Below are 18,958 nucleotides of genomic sequence, written 5' to 3' on the forward strand. Positions count from 1 at the left end.
GAGATCAGTGATATCACACCCAGTCACAATGAGAGACTTAACTCCCCAGCTGTATTGTATCTAGAATTGTTACAGCCAAAGGATTATTCAAAAGAGAGAAGATGTCTTTCTTCATTGCCATTAGCTTGGCTGAGCTCCCCGGCCGGTCAACGTCCCGCCATTTGTGCAGATTAAAAGGCAATCAACCTTGCGTCTCAATGCTCCATACATATAATTACATCCACTATGTTTACGCGAGCCAACCAGGACAGGCTCAATAGGTCTGTGATACACAATCATGTTCCATGGAGCATCCCTTTGTCTCGTCCCTTCTCATTTGCATTTTCGTTGATAACTTGCAATTTTCTTTCTTTCAACGAGTGACAGAAGTTTTCAGTGTTACAAGGAGGCATGGAAGAAATATTTCTTTGCAATTAAGTCTCCTGTTGTGCTTGTTATGTCAGGGCTATTGTATTCGGCTGCGATGTGTTTCGGGGACTCATTTGTTCTAAAGTCCCAATAATAACAGACTTTTGTGTAGAACAGACTGATATAATTACTGGATCCTGTCAGCTAAATAGCTACTTATAGGCAAGACCAAGCTCACGTCACGGTTGCAAGGACAGGTCCTTTAATTCTGCTGATAAATGTTCTAGATTTTAAGATTTTGTTTAAAATAAAATCGCTTATTTGATGAGTAAATTGAACTTTTTTTTTCCCCTCTTTCCATTCATTTCTCTGGCTACTAGCATGCTGTTGCTCCACGGATCTGGGAAGATATTTAGGCTTTCTTCACATCTGCCCTGGTGTCCTACGGTTCTCGTTGACAATAGGGTCTACAAGGTTCCATGAAAGTTTCCTTCACATGCGCAACTTTTATGCTCATCAAAGCCTTATTCCTTTGTAAAGGTGTTGTCCAAATTTATTTATTTATTTTTTAAGTGGGCACAATGCAGGGACCGCATTAAAATAATGAATTCAAGTTAATACTAACCTATCAATGATCGTGCTGTTCCAGAAATGAGGTGTCCTTGGCAGTCAATCACTGACTTCAGTCATCGTAGCCGAAGATGACTGCCTAGTAGAGATAAGCAAATAAAGGTCACTGGAGCCAACATTTTTAGGTACAAAGAAACGGGGATCTGCGGTGGCGCCATAAGAACAAGCGAGGAAAGGTAAATATAAAAGTTAGTTTTTATTTTAAAGGGAACCTGACAGCTGATGCATGGTGCCCAATCCACGGGCAGCATCTATTAGCTACTGACTGTAGCATACCACGTATTGGCAGAGACCTGTCAGTCACTGTCAGCGGATAGGTAGAAGCCGGCGGGGACCTGCCTGTCTGACTAGTCTCCCCGGCGGCTATTAAAGGATATTTTTCTCTGCAACACCACAACGTTTCAGAGTCAAATGTACCTGGCTGTGATCGTACACCTAGTGGATGATATAAGCTGCCCTTGAAAGATCTATACCACAATTTAAAATATACACTTTGTCTCAGAAAAGAATGCTAGAACAACATTACCTCCCAACTCATTATACATAGAAAACAACCCAGATGGAATATTCCTAAAAAAATACACACAAAAGTGGCCACAGGCTCTATTCACATGACTCCTAGGGACCGCATCAGGTATATAATAACATATGATATGTAGGAATGTGATAGGGGGATATGATGCACTATGATACTCTAAGGGTAGGTTCCTACGACCATATTTTACCCACAAATGAATGCCACAAATTCAGTGGTATGCATCTAAATCAACAGAAGTCTATGGGTTCTCATTATCCAGTGAATCCGTTCAATGTTGCCTCTAGACATGATTTTATTTTTTCTATTACTCGTTCACTATACGGTTAGGTCCATATATATTTGGACAGAGAAAACATTTTTATAATTTTGGTTCTAGACATTACCACAATGAATTTTAAACAAAACAATTCAGATGCAGTTGAAGTTCAGACTTTCAGCTTTCATTTGAGGGTATCCACATTAAAATTGGATGAAGGGTTTAGGAGTTCCAGCTCCGTAACATGTGCCACCCTGTTTTTAAAGGGACCAAAAGTAATTGGACGGATTAAATAATTGTAAATAAAATGTTCATTTCTAGTACTTGGTTGAAAACCCTTTGTTGGCAATGACTGCCTGAAGTCTTGAATTCATGGACATCACCAGATGATGTGTTTCCTCCTTTTTGATGCTCTGCCAGGCCTTCACTGCGGTGGTTTTCAGTTGTTGTTTGTTTGTGGGCCTTTCTGTCTGAAGTTTAGTCTTTAACAAGTGAAATGCATGCTCAATTGGGTTGAGATCAGGTGACTGACTTGGCCATTCAAGAATATTCCACTTCTTTGCTTTAATAAACTCCTGGGTTGCTTTGGCTTTATATTTTGGGTCATTGTCCATCTGTAGTATGAAACGACGACCAATCAGTTTGGCTGCATTTGGCTGGATCTGAGCACACAGTATGGCTCTGAATACCTCAGAATTCATTCGGCTGCTTCTGTCCTGTGTCACATCATCAATAAACACTAGTGACCCAGTGCCACTGGCAGCCATGCATGCCCAAGCCATCACACTGCCTCCGCCGTGTTTTACAGATGATGTGGTATGCTTTGGATCATGAGCTGTACCACGCCTTCACCATACTTTTCTCTTTCCATCATTCTGGTAGAGGATGATCTTGGTTTCATCTGTCCAAAGAATGTTCTTCCACAACTGTGCTGGCTTCTTTAGATTTTTTTTTAGCAAAGTCTAGTCTAGCCTTTTGATTCTTGATGCTTATGAGTGGCTTGCACCGTGCAGTGAACCCTCTGTATTTACTTTCATGCAGTCTTCTCTTTATGGTAGATTTGGATATTGATACGCCTACCTCCTGGAGAGTGTTGTTCACTTGGTTGGCTGTTGTGAAGGGGTTTCTCTTCACCATGGAGACTATTCTGCGATCATCCACCACTGTTGTCTTCCGTGGGCGCCCACGTCTTTTTGCATTGATGAGTTCACCAGTGCTTTCTTTCTTTCTCAGGATGTACCAAACTGTAGATTTTGCCACTCCTAATGTTGTAGCAATTTCTCGGATGGGTTTTTCCGTTTTTGCAGCTTAAGGATGGCTTGTTTCACCTGCATGGAGAGCTCCTTTGACCGCTTGTTTCCTTCACAGCAAAACCTTCCAAATGCAAGCACCACACCTCAAATCAACTCCAGGCCATCTGCTTAATTGAGAATGACATAACGAAGGGATTGCCCACAACTGTCCATGAAATAGCCTTATAGAATCATAGAATCGTAGAGTTGGAAGGGACCTCCTGGGCCATCTGGTCCAACCCCCTGCTCAAAGCAGGATTCGCTAAATCATCCCAGTCAGATGTCTGTCCAGCCTCTGTTTGAAGACTTCCATTGAAGGAGAACTCACCACTTCTCGTGGCAGCCTGTTCCACTCATTGATCACTCTAACTGTCAAAAAGTTTTTTCTAATATCTAATCTGTGTCTCCTCCCATTCAGTTTCATCCCATTGCTTCTAGTCTTTCCTTGTGCAAATGAGAATAAAGTTGATCCTTCTACAATGTGACAGCCCTTTAGATATTTGTAGACAGCTATTAAGTCTCCTCTCAGTCTTCTCTTTTGCAAACTAAACATTCCCAAATCCTGCAACCTTTCCTCATAAGACAGGGTTTGCAGACCGGTCACCATTCTGGTCGCTCTTTTCTGAACTTGCTCCAGTTTGTTGATGTCTTTTTTTAAAATGTGGTGCCCAAAACTGGACACAATATTCCAGATGAGGTCTGACCAAAGAGGAGTAGAGGGAAATAATGACTTCACGTGATCTAGACTGTATGCTTCTGTTAATACATCCTAGAATTGCATTTGCCTTTTTTGCTGCTGCATCACACTGTTGACTCATATTCAGTCTGTGATCTATTAGTATACCCAAGTCTTTTTCACATGTGCTGTCACTTAGCCCTATTCCTCCCATTCTATATATGCTTTTTTCATTTTTATTGCCCAGATGTAGTACTTTGCATTTCTCCCTGTTAAAAACCATTCTGTTAGTTGCTGCCCACTGCTCCAGTTTATTTAAATCTTTTTGAATCCTCCCTCTCTCTTCTCTAGTATTAGCTATCCCTCCTAGCTTTGTGTCATCAGCAAATTTAATCAGTTTACCCACAATACCTTCATCTAAATCGTTGATAAAGATGTTGAACAGTACAGGGCCCAGGACAGAGCCCTGTGGTACCCCACTTGAGACATTCTTCCAACTGGATGTGCAGCCATTTACGACCACTCTTTGGGTCCGATCACTAAGCCAGTTATGAATCCACCTAACAGTTGCCTTGTCCATTCTATACTTAGTCATTTTTTCAATAAGGATTGTATGAAAGACTTTGTCAAATGCTTTGCTGAAGTCAAGATATACTATATCTACAGCATTTCCTTGATCCACCCAATCAGTGATACCATCATAGAAGGAAATTAAGTTAGTCTGACATGACTTATTAGTTACAAACCCATGCTGACTCTGTTTAATCACTTCATTCTTATCCAGGTATTGACATACATGTTGTTTAATAATTTGTTCAAAGATCTTTCCTGGTATAGAAGTCAGACTCACTGGCCTATAGTTGCCTGGGTCCACCTTCTTCCCCTTTTTGAAGATAGGAACAACATTTGCTCTTCTCCAGTCTTCTGGCACGTCTCCTGTTCTCCAAGAATTTTCAAAGATTATGGAGAGGGGTTCAAAAATTTCTTCTGCTATCTCCTTCAGTACTCTGGGGTGTAATTCATCTGGACCTGGAGACTTGAATTCATTTAGGTTAGCTAAGTGTTTCCTCACTATCTTTCTGTTTATAGATATCCTGGATTCTTCTATTCCCTTAATAGGACAGTGAATAACAGTTGATGTTACATTTCCTTTCTGAGAGAAAACAGATGCAAAATAGGAACTTAAAAGTTCAGCCTTCTCAACATCCTGACTTACCATTTCATCATTTTCATCCTGTAAAAATCCTATAGCATCTTTGACTTTTCTTTTACTTTTGACATATCCCCAAAATCCTTTATTATTGCTTTTGACATCTCTTGCAAGCCTCAATTCATTTTCAGCTTTAGATAATCTGATTTGTGCCCTGCAGGTTCTGCAGACAGCATTATATTCTTCTTTAGAATTGGAGTCAATTGTCCAATTACTTTTGGTCCCTTTAAAAACAGGGTGGCACGTGTTAACCCCTTTCTGTCATGTCATGTACTATCCCGTCCATGTGCCCTGGGACGTAATTCCCAGGGACGGGATAGTAAGTCACAGCGATCAGCGGCGCCCACGTGGTGAGCACCCCTGATCGCGGCTGGGTGTCAGCTGATCATCACAGCTGACACCCGGCACAATGTGTCAAGGGCAGTCACGGACCGCCCCCGACACATTAACCCCTTGCACACCACGATCAAACACGATCACGGTGTACCGGGGGTTAAAGGGAAGCATCGGCAGGGAGGGGGCTCCCTCTGTGCTTCCCTGAGCCCCCCACAGCAGTCCAATGTGCAGCGCTGCTACAGTGGGCTCCATTCCTGCAGGTCCCCGAATCCAAGATGGCGACGGGGACCTTCGGGGGCCTGCAGGGAGCTGGCTTCCTCAGTGCCTGTAAAGCGCAGGCATGAGGAAAGCCAGTGCAGTGCCTGTGACAGATCGCTGATCTGTCACAGTGGTCTGTGAAGAGACAGATCAGCGCTCTATCGCATGACAGCTATGTCCTCCCTGGGACAATGTAATAAAGTTAAAAAAAAAGAAAAAAAAAAGGTGTAAAAATAAATTTAAAAAAAAAAAAAAAAAAAAAAAAAATCGCTAAATAAAAAAAAAAAAAAAAAAAAAGTTCCCTAAAATTCATTTTTTGGAAATAAAAAACAAAAACAAAAAAAAACTATAAAAGAACATATTTGATATTGCCGCGTCCGTAACGACCCGCCCTATAAAACTGTCCCACTAGTTAACCCCTTTAGTGAACCCCTTAAAAAAATAAAAAACTAAGCAAAAAAATAATGATCTATTATCATACCGCCAAACAAAAAGAGCAATAACGCGCGATCAAAAAGACGCATATAAATATCCATGGTACCGCTGAAAACGTCATCTTGTCCTGCAAAAAACGAGCTGCCAAACAGCATCATCAGCAAAAAATTAAAAAAGTTATAGCTCGCAGAATAAAGCGATGCAAAAATAATTTTTTATATAAAATTGTTTTCATTGCATAAAACCGACAAAACATAAAAAAAGACCTAAAAGAGGTATCGCTGTTAGCGTACTGACCCGAAGAATAAAACCGCTTTATCAATTTTACCGCAGGCGGAACGATGTAAACGCACCCCCCAAAAGAAATTCATGAAACGCTGGTTTTTGTTCTTTCTGCGTCCCAAAAATCGGAATAAAAAGCGATCAAAAGATGTCACGTGCCCGAAAATGATACCAATAAAAACGTCAACTCGCCCCGCAAAAAATAAGACCTCACATGACTCTGTGGATCAAAATATGGAAAAATTATAGCTCTCAATATGTGGTGATGCAAAAACTATTTTTACAATAAAATGCGTCTTTTAGCGTATGACAGCTGCCAAACATAAAAACCACCATAAATAGTAAATCAAACCCCCCGTTATCACCCCCTTAGTTAGGGAAAAATAATAAAATTAAAAGAAAAAGTATTTATTTTCATTTTCCCACTAAGGTCAGGGTTAGGCTAGGGTTAGGGCTGAGATTAGGGTTAGGGGTGTGCTGGGGTTAGGGTTGGAGTTATAATTGGGGGGTTTCCACTGTTTGGGCACATCAGGTGCTCTCCAAATGCAACATGGCATCTGATCTCAATTCCAGCCAATTCTGCGTTGAAAAAGTCAAACGGCGCTCCTTCCCTTCCAAGCTCTGCCATGCGCCCAGTGTTTTACCCCCACATATGGGGTATCAGCCTACTCAGGACAAATTGAAAAACAACTTTTGGGGTCCAATTTCTCCTGTTACCCTTAGGAAAAAAAAAAAATTGGGGGCAAAAATATTTTTGCGGAAAAAAAAGATTTTTTTCTTTTCACGCCCAGGCGTTATAAACTTCTGTGAAGCACTTGGGGGTTCAAAGTGCTCACCACACATCTAGATAAGTTCCGTGGGGGTCTAGTTTCCAAAATGGGGTCACTTTTGGGGAGTTTCAATAGTTTAGGTACATCAGGGGCTCTCCAAACGCACAACACCCACAGACCATTCCATCAAAGTTTGCATTCCAAAACGTCACTACTTCCCTTCCGAGCCCTGACGTGCGCCCATACAGTAGTTTTCTCCCACATATGGGGTATCAGCGTACTCAGGACAATTTGGAAAACAACTTTTGGGGTCCAATTTCTCCTGGTACCCTTGGGAAAATAAAAAAAATTGGTGACTAAAAGATCATGTTTGTGGAAAAAATACAATTTTTTTAATTGTACAGCTGTACGTTATAAACTTCTGTGAAGCCCTTGGGGGTTCAAAGTTCTCACCACACATCTAGATAAGTTCCTTGGGGGGGGTCTAGTTTCCAAAATGGTGTCATTTGTGGGGGGTTTCCACTGTTTTGGTTCATCAGGGGCTTTCCAAACTCGACATGGTGTCCGATCTCAATTCCAGCCAAAAACGTCAAATAACACTGCTTCCCTTCCGAGCTCTGCCATGCGCCCAAATAGTCATTTACACCCACATATGGGGTATCAGCGTACTCAGGATAAATTGCACAATAACTTTTAGGGTCCTGTTACCCTTGGAAAAATAAAAATTGGGGGTGAAAAGATCATTTTTGTGGAAAAAATATGATTTTTTAATTGTACCGCTGTACATTATAAACTTCTGTGAAGCCCTTGTGGGTTCAAAGTTCTCACCACATATCTAGATAAGTTCCTTGGGGGTCTAGTTTCCAAAATGGGGTCACTTGTGGGGGGTTTCCACTGTTTAGGTACATCAAGGGCTCTCCAAACGTGACATGGCGTCCAATCTGAATTCCAGCCAATTTTGCATCGAAAAAGTCAAATGGCAGTCCAATTTCTCCTGTTACCCTTGGTAAAATAAAAAATTGAATCTGAAGTATTTTTTTTGTGAAAAAAAGTTAGATGTTCATTTTTTTTTTTTAATATTCAAAAAATTCCTGTGACGCACCTGAAGGGTTAATAAGCTTCTTGAATGTAGTTTTGAGCAGCTTAAGGCGTGCAGTTTTTAGAATGGTGTCACTTTTGGGTATTTTCTATCATATAGACCCCTCAAAGTGGCTTCAAATGTGATGTGGTCCGTAAAAATAAAATGGTGCTGCAAAAATGAGAAATCGCTGGTCAACTTTTAACCCTTATAACTTCCTAACAAAAAAAATTTTGGTTCCAAAATTGTGCTGATGTAAAGTAAACATGTGGGAAATGTTACTTAAGCTTTTTGTGTGCCGTATCTCTGTGATTTAAGGGCATAAAAATTCAAAGTTGGAAAATTGCAAAATTTTAAATATTTTCGCCAAATTTCCGTTTTTTTTCACAAATAAGCGCAAGTTATTTGAATGAAATGTTACCACTAAGATGAAGTACAATATGTCACGAGAAAATGTCAGAATCACCGGGATCCATGGAAGCGTTTCAGAGTTATTACCTCATAAAGGGACAGTGGTCAGAATTGTAAAAATTGGCCCGGTCATGAACGTGCAAACCACCCTTGGGGTGGGGTTAAGGAGCTGAAACTCCTAAACCCTTCATCCAATTTTAATGAGGATACCCTCAAATGAAAGCTGAAAGTCTTAACTTCCACTGCATCTGAATTGTTTTGTTTAAAATTCATTGTGGTAATGTCTAGAACCAAAATTAGAAAAATGTTGTCTCTGTCCAAATATATATGGACCTAACTCTATAATGCCAACAGCGATGAAGCCCACAAAAACACATGGAGAACTTACAAACTCTGTGTAAATGTCATCTTTGGTCAGATTCAAATACCGGACCTCATCTCTGTAAGCAATTAGGCCAGTAAGGCACCATGCTGTCAATTCATGGACAAAGCCAGAATATTAATTCATCCACCATGTACCATGATGCTTTCTGAGAAATTTGGATAGACTACAGTATATCTTTGGAATAATTAATCAAATTGCGGAATAGCCAAGGCAAATGACTTCATGCGTGCTCTACTACCGTAGGCCTGCGTTATAATGGACTGTTCACATGGCTGCTAGAAATTATAGCCTGGATATAGCTGAAGTTGTACACCCAGAGGTGTAGATAGGGGTTTGTTTCAGGGGGGAGCAAAACTTCTGAGTGGGCCCCTAACCAGGTAACCCGGATTTCAACTATGGTGGCGCACCCTAATAGTGGATGTAGGAGAACCTAGATGACCGCGCTGCTACTAAAAAAAAAAAAAACCTCTATGCAAAGACCAACAACACGGATATTACTGCCATATGGTCACATACAGTGGTAGATACCAGTGGTGCAGAACATATAAGAGATCACAGCACAGTTACAGGTGGTGACTTACAGCTGACCTTCTTTCTGGTGGAGTCTTTCACATTTTCCCGTCTGACCTAGTCCGACATGACAACTTCTCCAGCAAGGACTCTTATGCAGAGATTACAACAAGGACACATCTGATTTCTCACATTTCAGACATCATCCCCATCTATTCCCAACCTACACAAACTCCTCATCCTGCTGATACTCCAACACTGAGCCACTGCTGCCGTATATGTCGCTATTACTGCTCCAACCCACTAGAATATAGTAATGCTGTGTACAAGTGCCCTAGAAAACAATGCCCACATTTTGTCCCCCAGAGAGTAATAATTCCATTTATGTGCCCCTTTGACAGTCACAATAACCAAAGTGCTCCTATAACAATTTGTGCCCATTTAAAATTTAATTATGTCCCGAGTCTCCCCCCTGTACAGCTCCCCTCTTCACAGTATAATGCCCACACACTCTAGTAGCCCTCACAAAGTATACTATACCCCTTAGTAGCTCCCAAACTAATTGCCCCAACACCGTATGAAGGCCCCCATGTTATGAATGAGTCACCGAAGGAGGAAAAAACAAAAATACAAGCTAAGTCCAGAAAACCGGAGAGGTTGGCAGCTATCGGATTGCAGACCCCTGATCCTATCCACACCAACTAACAGCAGCCGTGGGGGGTTCCTACGGTGCCCTAGACCCCTCGAACACAGCCGGAGAACTAAATAGGCCTAAAGAAAGGGGGAAATCTAAACTGCCCCAGAGCAGACCCCAAAGCAATAGGCAGCCCCCAACATATAAGCTAACTAAAAAGGACAGGATAGAAAAGCTGCTGTCTGCAATCCGTAAAAAACCCTACCAAAAAATGTCCCAACCGTCTGATAGGAAAAACAAGCCCTGAAGTCACTAGGACTTCAAAAAGACTATATCAGCACTCAGGTAAATTCTGAAGACAGAGCAAAGAGAAACTGATCAGAGACAAAAATGGAACTCAACACACCCCCGACCGGGGATGGCTGAACTCCAAAAAACAAGGTAAACAAAACAAAAATAAACTAATAAGTTCAATAGCAGAGCAAAAACTTCTTTGGGAAGCAGGAATCAGACTGGTCTCCTAGAATCCAGCAGAGAAATCACCAGCGACTCAGAAGGGCGTCGGCTGCCTTATATCCAGTCAGAATTTCCTGTTACCCAGTCATCATCTACCAGATCAGGTGTTTGGTAATCTGCCTCACTACCTTCCTTCACCAGAAGAGGGAATTCATCAGACATCGACGGTGAAGGGGAAAATGAACTCACAACACCCCCACATGTACAAAGGCCCAACATTAGCTCCCACACTGTATGATGGCCCTCTCAGTAGCCCCCACTCTGCATCATGGCCCCTTTAGTATCCAGGATGCCGATACAGTTGAACTTGCGATGACCGGCCTGGGGCCCATTGCCTGCGTCCCCACGCTCATTGGCCCCATACCAGCTGCGTGCGTGGCCTGCTGCCGCTGACAGCAGTGCAGGGGGATCATGTCTCCCTGCTCTACCACAGAGTTTCACTGTATGTTCAGTTAATGGTAGCATAGCTCCGGGTGGACACCACAGAGAACGGGGCCCGGCCGGGGCGACCACACCCTGTGACTTCCAGGTAGCTATGCTAGTGTGAACAAGCCCTAAGCAGGTGCAACAGTGCAGAGAGCAGCCTGCAGACCCGGGATAATCCGGATTTACTAAGTTTGCTTTTCTGTAAGTCTGTGAGGTCTTCCTTGTTTTGCTATACCTCCTTGCACTGCTGGAACTGACATATTAATAAATCATCAGTACTCAACACTGGGACTAAGTCTGACACAATTCATTTTTTTTATGGGGCCCTGAGATTACCACTTGTGCCCCTGAGCGAAGTATGTCTGTAAAGACCAGCATCCAGGATTACCATTTCTATAGAATGCAGGTTATGCAGAGGGGTGCCGGTCGGGACTATGTGCGGCGTTAGTCTCTTTGATGTACACTTATACAGCTTTTCACACTTGTAAAATATTGATAATAAAGTATTGATCTGTATAATGTAGATTAGCAGCCAGCCGCGCACAGTCTTTTTTTTCTTTCCTTCCTGGGATTGCAGGTTACAAAAAAAAAAAAAAAAAATCCCTTTACCTGAATGTACAGTAATCAATGTTTTCCTGGTCATGAACACTATGTATAATTTAGCAGGCGGACAATCGATGCTCCGGCACCATCGCCGCGCACACAACACTGTAAATAATGGTGCGCAGAGGCCACTGCTTGCTTCCTCCTGACAAGTAGCTTAGTTTTCTGCTTGTGTCCGCACAAAATCTAATCAAAGCAAATCCTTTCTAGGATACAGATTTGTAGCCCGAGAATGCAGTTTTGTGTCACATCTGTCCATATTTTATCCCTTAGTGAAGGTAAAAAGAATGATTTACTAGTGATCCGGTATTATCACCGCAGCGGCGGAGCGCACCGGCAGCACATACTGATCATGCAATGTATGTTGGATGAGGCCGTACCATCAAAACTAATGGGGTCTGCTGATCACAGACATATATGGCATATCTGGGATAAGAGGCTGTTCTACCCATGGGACCATACCTGTTGGGAGAATGGGGGTCTTGTAGCCCTCATTCTCTCCTAGAACCTGGGGTACAACATGATGGAGAAGCAGGGGTAATTTATCATTATAATAAAGACAATTATTATCAGTTTATCAGAAATGGTCATGTTTCTCTAAATATTAGCTATAAACCATGACCTTTAAAAAGTACATAAAGGGAATCTGTCACTGGGTTTTTGCTATGTAATCTGAAAGCACCATGAAGTAGGAGCAGAGACCCTGATTCCAGCGATGTGTCATTTACTGGGTTGTGTTTTGCCATCTTACTATAAATCAGTGTTTTATCAGCAGGTTATCATTTCAGGACAACTGGCCTCATGCATCCTAGTCCAGCCATACTCCCAGTACTAATTGGCAGCTTTCTGGCAATATATAGCGTACACAGAAAGCTGCCAATCAGTTGTGTAGGCGGGATTATATAGGGCTCAGTATTTTGAGCTCTGCTAGATCTGCAGCAGAGAAAATTGATTTCTCAGTAAACTAAGTGATACAGTTGTGGCCAAAAGTATTGACACCCCTGCAATTGTCAGATAATACTCAGTTTCTTCCTGAAAATGATTGCAATCACAAATTCTTTGGTATTATTATCTTCATTTAATTTGTCTTAAATGAAAAAACACAAAAGAGAATGAAGCAAAAAGCAAAACATTGGTCATTTCACACAAAACTCCAAAAATGGGCCAGACAAAAAAGTATTGGCACTCTCAGCCTAATTCTTTGTTGCACAACCTTTAGCCAAAATAACTGCGACCAACCGCTCCCGGTAACCATCGATGAGTTTCTTACAATGCTCTGCTGGAATTTTAGACCATTCTTCTTTGGCAAACTGCTCCAGGTCCCTGATATTTGAAGGGTGCCTTCTCCAAACTGCCATTTTTAGATTTCTCCACAGGTGTTCTATGGGATTCAGGTCTGGACTCATTGCTGGCCACCTTAGAAGTCTCCAGTGCTTTCTCTCAAACCATTTTCTAGTGCTTTTTGAAGTGTGTTTTGGGTCATTGTCCTGCTGGAAGACCCATGACCTCTGAGGGAGACCCAGCTTTCTCACACTGGGCCCTACATTATGCTGTAAAATTTGTTGGTAGTCTTCAGACTGCATAATGCCATGCACACGGTCAAGCAGTCCAGTGCCAGAGGCAGCAAAGCAACCCCAAAACATCAGGGAACCTCCGCCATGTTTGACTGTAGGGACTGTGTTTTTTTCTTTGAATGCCTCTTTATTTCTCCTGTAAACTCTATGTTGATGCCTTTGCCCAAAAAGCTCCACTTTTGTCTCATCTGACCAGAGAACATTCTTCCAAAACATTTTAGGCTTTTTCAGGTAAGTTTTGGCAAACTCCAGCCTGGATTTTTTATGTCTCGGAGTAAGAAGTGGGGTCTTCCTGGGTCTCCTACCATACAGTCCCTTTTCATTCAGACGCCGACGGATAGTACGGGTTGACACTGTTGTACCCTCGGACTGCAGGGCAGCTTGAACTTGTTTGGATGTTAGTCGAGGTTCTTTATCCAACATCCGCACATCTTGCGTTGGAATCTCGTCAATTTTTCTTTTCCGTCCACATCTAGGGAGGTTAACCACAGTGCCATGGGCTTTACTCTTCTTGATGACACTGCGCACGGTAGACACAGGAACATTCAGGTCTTTGGAGATGGACTTGTAGCCTTGAGATTGCTCATGCTTCCTCACAATTTGGTTTCTCAAGTCCTCAGACAGTTCTTTGGTCTTCTTTCTTTTCTCCATGCTCAATGTGGTACACACAAGGACACAGGACAGAGGTTGAGTCAACTTTAATCCATGTCAACTGGCTGCAAGTGTGATTTAGTTATTGCCAACACCTGTTAGGTGCCACAGGTAAGTTACAGGTGCTGTTAATTACACAAATTAGAGAAGCATCACATGATTTTTCGAACAGTGCCAATACTTTTGTCCACCCTCTTTTTTATGTTTGGTGTGGAATTATATCCAATTTGGCTTTAGGACAATTCTTTTTGTGTTTTTTCATTTAAGACAAATTAAATGAAGATAATAAAGAATTTGTGTTTGCAATCATTTTCAGGAAGAAACTGAGTATTATCTGACAGAATTGCAGGGGTGTCAATACTTTTGGCCACAACTGTACATCGCTGGAATCAGTCTCTGTCCCTGCCTCATACATAGCAAAAACCTGCTGACAGATTCCCCTTATTGAATGGTGCTGAGAAATACCAACCTATCGGGATTTATTTTTGAGTGAATCAATTTGTTTTGGGTCTTCTGGCGCAAAAAAAAAAAAAAAAAAAAAATGATTAGGCATGTTGTATTTTAACATGACTGATCAATTTTTCCTGTTGAAGAAAACATGCACTCAGTTGAGCTGCGTATACAAGGTAGGATAAGCTACAAAGTTTTCTTAAAGTGGCTGCCTCTTGAATAAATACTAATTTAAATTTGTCCAGTCATGAAGCGGTTTTGCAAAGGAATCATTAAAAAAAGTGTCATCCTTTTCACCCTCTGCTGTTTTGCACTAGTGGTTACACATGCTCAGTTCCTCCTCCCGGATCCTCTTGTATTCGGGTGTTGGAAGTGATTCTGACCATCGTGCAGGCTCGCCAATAGGGGTCAAAGCACTAGAGGAGGTTTCTTCCCACCGGACCCATTAGGACTTTGAGAGGGAATCAAATGAACACCAGGGGGCGCCGAAACTCTGCAACACCATTAACAAAAAAATATATTTTTTTAAATTAATCAAACTCGAAATGTGTTTTTCTTTTTTTTTTACATGATGTAACCAACCAATTAATATTCTTTAGCGAGACAACACTTTTATCCCTTCTTGTGTGGATAGGCCACACAGCATAAAGGCTGCGAGTTGAACCCCCTACCTCCAAGGGTTATCAGCGACCAAGGCATCCAAACAGTTAGGCTATGTGCACACGCTGCGGTTTTTGCTGTGGATCCGCTGCAGATCTGCAGCAGTTCTGCAGTGTACAGTAGCATGTAAATCTATGTGATTTACATTCTGCTGTGCACATGCTGCGGACTTTTACCTGCCGAAAAGCTGCGGTTTTGAATCCGCAGAAAGAAATGACATGTCACTTCTTTTCTGCGGATTCTGCTGCGGTTTACCATCTCCTCCATTGTAGAGGTGATAAACCGCAGGTCATTTTACCTGCGGTTCTGCAGATACAAATCCACAGACCAATCCGCAGAGTGTGCGCATAGCCTTAGAGTTGATAGATCGGTTTGTCTGTTTAATGGCCAATGAAAGGATGCGTTTATGTATTGTATATATACCAACTTAAGCTCAATTTTTGTGTGTTTTCTCATCTGAGAGCAGCCTGATGTAGGCAAAAAGAAGCCGAATCCAATGATGTGTCACTTAGTTTACTGGGTGGAGCAGTTGTGATACAGATTGTAGATTTAGCAATGCAGCAGAGCTGAGTAAGCTGCCCCCCACCCCCATCAGGCTCTGCATATACAAAGTCCATAGACAGTGAGCTGCCTATCACAGGAGGGGGCGGGTCAGACTAGCATGCAGGTGCTGCAGTGTTCCAGGAATGATAAGCTCCTGGTGCTAAAAACAATCATTACAAGAGGACAAAATCAAGGAGCTTGATAAGTGAGGTATCACTGAAATCTGTGTTTTAACCTCTACAGTATGATTCAGATTACATGGCAAAAACGAGGCTATACAGAGAACACGTTATTAACTATCCTCAGGATAGGTTATAACTTGTTGATCAAAGAGGATCCAACTTCTGGGACCTGCACTGATGGGCAGGACAGGGAATTTTTATTTCAATTACAACACGGAGCGACTGATCAGCCATACGTTTGGGGCTGCCGGAGAAAGCCGAGCACAGCATTCAAGAGCCCAATAGGGAACGAATAGAGTGCAGGTCGTACATGCTTCTAATGAGGATAAAAGTGCCCTGTTCTGCCGATGGGTGGGGATCCCAGTAATGAGACGGTCACCAATAGAGTTGAGCAAATATGTTCGGAAACAATCGCCGAGTCCGCCATATTCGTGCCATATTGGTACCCTATTCGTGCCAAATTTGGGTTTGACGATCGTTTCTGAACATATTCGCTCATTTCTACTCCCACTGACTCCAATGGCGTTTTGGCTGTGTTGGCAATTGTAATCTGAACCGAATATTGAAAAGCTCACTCATCTCTAGTCACCGACTGACAAAATTCAACACCCAATCTCTAGCTAGCTGATCATTTGTTTTACCTGGACAACCCCTTTAAACACAAAAGCCTGAATTAAACAGTAGACAATAATTTAAAATAAAGTGGTGACACACTATTCATTGGATCATTTTGGGGTAATTAGAACTTTATAGGATTTATCCAGTAATGGACGTCCCGTTTAATTGATTCAGAACCCCAATTAAAAACAGCGGGTACCCGTCTCCTACTAGACTGTGAACATCTGGTGGCCACTGGCGATGCAAATAGCTATTTGGGGGGCTCCCACCAATTTGATATTGATAGATGGGGCAAGAATTTCTAAAAATAGTGAGATTCCCATTTAAGATGGGAAAAAAAAACCAAACAAGTTTGAGGTTTTTTTTTAGGCTGATCCAAAATGAAAATAATCAGTCTAGAAGTAAATCACAATGAATAATTTCTACCATGTACAGATTCAACCAATTTAAAAGAGGTGAGCGAAGATCATTTCTACCATCTATAGGCTGGCATGTTATTACAGGAGAAGATTGCAGGACGCCAATCAGCAGCCAAGCTTGATGCTAATGTAGAGAAGACAGCAGGGAATTGAGAGCGCAGCATAATAAAATAGGAGGGATAAGTGCCCTTTACTAATAAAAAGCAAAATCATCTCAGATGGGAAAAATAAAAAATAAAAAAATCTATTACACCATTTATAAAACATTCATTAGTTTTTATTAAACAAAAAAAAAAAACTCCATCCTAACATAAAAAGGGGCAAACAAACTTCAGAATGTGCAACAAGTCTCCACTTCTTATTTTTCCAAAAGTATACTGTAGATAATTCTAGAATATTCTAAATTAAATTCTATCATAACTTTTAAAGGGAATCTGTCAAGGTTGCGCGGTCAGATATTTGTTTGTATCCTTAAACCAGCTTCTTCCCACCCCACTCCAGTTGCTAAAGTTAGGGTACGCAGTCCACATGCCAACAGAGGCGGAGCTTCACGGAGAAGGCGTTGCAGGGGCGGAGCTTCACGGAGGAAGTCCGCATCCCTCCACAGCTACTCCGCCCAAAAATGTGAAACTAGCCTTAGAGAGGCAGAGTCTCACAGAAGTAAAGATGGTCAGAGGTGTTAGGACCGAAATGTTAATTATAAAGATTACCGAATAAACAAATTCTTATGTTTCACTGCAACCCTTTTGAGTGCCCAGTATTTTTCTACATTTTATATATGCATCCATCACAGCAACATAGCTTCTTAGTAGAAGAGTTCGGGTGATGAACCGGCCCGCCTGCAGTCCAGGACATTCAACAACAGAAAACATTTGCCGCATTATGAAATCGGAAAATCTGTCAAAGACCCCAGACTGTGAAGCAGCAAGAATCAGGCAAAAAGGGGACAACTTTCCTCTCCGACAACTCCAGCACTTGTCTCCTCCCTTCCCAGACATGTACAGACTGTTGTAAAAACAGGGGATGCTACACAATGGTGGACATGGTCCGAGACCAACTTTTTTAAGACGTGATGCTGCCATCAATTTCTAAATGCTCATTTTTTTTTTTTCAAATGAAATGGAAAAATGTCCAACGTTCACCTTCTGATCTGTGTTTTATGTTCGGTTGTGTATAAAACACGGCTTAAGGACCTGTCACACGAAGCGATATCGCTAGCAATATCGCTGTAACGTCACTGGTTTTGTGATGTAGCAGTGATATCGCTATGTCTGATACTTACCTCCGACCGGCTCCCCCGCTGGCTATCGCTGATAGCGCGAGAACAGCCTGGGCCGCTTCTCATCGCCAGCTTCCTGCTGGGCTTCCTGTGGCGCCGACGAGCGACGCGGGCGGGAGGACGTCAGGATCGCCTCATCTGACAGGCAAGTAGTGACCACGGACCGCTGCTATGTCGCTGGTGAGATCTGCCTGTGTGGCAGCTCACTAGCGACCACTTAGCGATGACCAGCGATCCTGACCGCGTCATATCGCTGGTCGGGATCGCTGGTGCATCGCTAAGTGTGACAGTACCTTTAGAGGTTTCCAAATCATTGCATTCTTGTTTTCCTTACATTGTATGCATATCCCTAACTTTCTTGCTATAGGTCTTTCTTGGATTTAATTTTCATCATAAAATTGCTAAGGCAGGTATCTTCATTGGTCATCTGTTCTCCTTCGAGCATGGTGTCCCGACACCAGTCAACATGAACATAATGGGCCCGATTCATCAAGACTGGAGATTTTCTTGGGGGATTGGTAATGCGTCTAAATCAATACAGAGGTTTGGGAAGAGGGTGGAAGTAATTTGAGTTTCTGGTGGGCTCCGTATTCATAGTAGTTGGGTATGAAGTGTGAAATAACATTGGGATCTGCTCTTGGGTCTCATCCTACATTTCCTACTTATTTGGCTGATATGTCCTGATAACAGCAAGTATGGAGACCAGCTTTCACTTATGCGTAGCTCATCTTCCAACTCCAAATTCTACCAAGAGAAAAAAAATGAGAAAAGACTGTGGATTCTTTTACAAGCTGCTACGATGAACAGAAAACTACTTGAAAAGTTGGGCAGGGATCACACATGCGAGAAACACGGGCGAGTCTCGCATGGTAATACCCCGCATTGCCGCCGGCACATGGGAGCGGAGCGTACGGCCGTATAGCAATACATGGAGCCGCACGCTCTGCTCCCGAGTGCCGGGTATTAAAATGCGAGACTCGGCCGCGTT

This window comes from Dendrobates tinctorius, unplaced genomic scaffold (genome assembly GCF_039654945.1).
Source record: "Dendrobates tinctorius isolate UK_male_01 unplaced genomic scaffold, ASM3965494v1 ptg000070l, whole genome shotgun sequence".
NCBI lineage: Eukaryota > Metazoa > Chordata > Amphibia > Anura > Dendrobatidae > Dendrobates > Dendrobates tinctorius.